This window comes from Bison bison, unplaced genomic scaffold, assembly GCF_000754665.1.
Source record: "Bison bison bison isolate TAMUID 2011002044 unplaced genomic scaffold, Bison_UMD1.0 scf7180017864371, whole genome shotgun sequence".
In the NCBI taxonomy this organism is placed as follows: Eukaryota; Metazoa; Chordata; class Mammalia; order Artiodactyla; family Bovidae; genus Bison; species Bison bison.
Window position 1 is genome coordinate 13,520,477 of NW_011494943.1, and position 2,127 is coordinate 13,522,603.

Genomic DNA, 2,127 nt, shown 5'->3' on the forward strand with positions numbered 1-2,127 from the left:
ATCCAAGATCAAATCAGTTTTCTCAGTTTCCTACGGCTGAATAGAACCATATTTTTTTTTCCTGCATCCTTTAGCTTCATCACATCAGGGCATAGTTATTTCATTTTTGTTTGGTTAGGATGTCATTTGCATGTCATATGAAAATCGTTAAATACCATCACCAGTGACCATTACCCATGTGTTGTGTGTTTGCATCTCCAGCACTTTTGCATTAACAGAAGTTTTTTTCAGTCTTTCAGTGGTGACTAGATTTTCCGGTAGGTACTAGGTAGACCGCGAGTCTTCTACTTCAGCTGGCCCCAGGCTGAACGGAGCAGATGTCTGTCTGAATGGAGCTCTTGCTGTGAAGTGACCGTGGACACTCCTGTGTTGGGTGCCTAGTGGGAGTCTTGTTGGTCCTGATGTTTTAGTAAAACAAGAGAGAAGCAGCAGAGGTGCTGACTTCCCTGGTGGTTCAGTGGCTAAGACTCTGTGCTCAGAATGTAGGGGGCCCGGGTTTGATCCCTGGTCAGGGGACTAGGTCCTGCATGCCATAACTAAGAGTTCACATGGTGTAGCTAAAGGTCCTGTGTGCCACAACGAAGATGGCAGACCCCGTGTGCCGCAAGTAGGACCTGGCACAGCCAAATAAGTAAATAAAAATAAATAACTTTTTAAAAAGAGAGAAGAGGCAGAGCAGAGCCTGTGCAGGTTCTGGGGATGGGGTGGATCTGCTAGAGGGTAAAGTGATGGGCGCCAAGTGATTTCTTGTCTGTCCACTGTCTTTTTGTTCCTAGTCCTCTTTTAGGTGGCGAGTGACTTGCGAGTAAATGGATGCATGTGGTCATGGGCACAGGCTGGTGGTGGCAGCCCCCGGGGCCTCGGGTCCACCTCCCCCTGGGCAGCGTGGGCTGGCTATCGGTCCCCATGAGGGCCCCCTTCACCCCTGCCAAGACGTGGGTGGAGGGTAAGCTCACCCCTTTTTCCCCCTCCACTGTTGAGGTTAAGGCAACTTAGTGAGAGGTACCCACAGCCTCTGCCGTGGGTTCTCCACTCCCTCGACCCCTAGGGTCCCCTCTTCCCACTGAGAGGGAAGCAAAGCCTTTAACGGGATGGTTTTTGTGGGAGAGAGAGTTGAGGATTGGTTCCTGGGCATGGGGCAAGTGTCCAGCTGCCCCTCGAGGCTGGAGCCAGGAGAGGAGGGACACTGTGATAAAGTTTGTTTGGCTGCATAAGAGCAGGGCTGATTATAGTCATCTGTGGCAACCACACACCATTTAGTCTAATTTTGTCGCCCAGCACTGTAATTACACCCATCCCCTCCTGTGTGTCAGATGAGCTCGTGTGAGTTTTATGTGGCTGTAATTTGTAAGTCTGTTCTGCGTGTGCGGCCCCGGTAGGCGTCTGAGGCCAGGCTGCCTATGACCCAAGGCCTTGGGGGTGGGGAGTGGGGTTAGGAGGGAGTTCACCTCCTTGACACCTCCTTCTGATGTGGTCTGCAGGGTGACTGTGCAGCCCCAGCCTGCAGCTGGCCGTCGTATGAAAAGCGAGGCTTTTCGGGGCCCAGAGCATGAGTCACCAACAGTAAATGCAAACCATATGTTATGTGTTTTCTCCTCTGCAGAAAAGGTTTCTGGTAACTCACTCAGGCCAGGGCTCTGAATATAGCATTGTTTATTTCACATAAAAATCCTAAGAATGTGGGTGAACCTGTCTGAGATCTGATCAGAACCAAATTTCATGTAATAAAACATTTAGTTGAAGTCACCGGGTTGAGTTCCAGGGCTGCTCGGTGGTCATGACGTAACCGTCACCACAAGCTGACATTTACATTACAAGTTTTGAGTAGGGGAAACTTGAACGTTTTTGATGGTTTCAATTTCTCGAAAACATAGCGTTACAACTTACTCAAGACCTGCCACCCCGAGAGCATAGCACACTTCATTTTTTCCTGTTTGGCATTTATTAGGACTGAAACCCGCTGAACTCCTCAGCAGTCCCCATCAGGAAGACAGGCATCCACAGATCTTTTGTGGTTTTTTCCACAGTTCCCTCCTGTGTTTCCCCATGGAGGACCTTTTCTTGACTTGTGTATCTTGCTTTGATGATATTTGAGTTTGTTTTGGGAAAAAAAAAAAAAAAAAAATC

General features: G+C 48.9%; 1 protein-coding gene across 1 annotated transcript in view; it reads left to right on the forward strand.

Annotated features, from left to right (window-relative positions):
- Positions 1 to 2,127, forward strand: part of METRNL (meteorin, glial cell differentiation regulator-like) — a 38,411-nt gene that overhangs the window by 26,395 nt on the left and 9,889 nt on the right. The gene's annotated exons all lie outside the window — the stretch shown is intronic.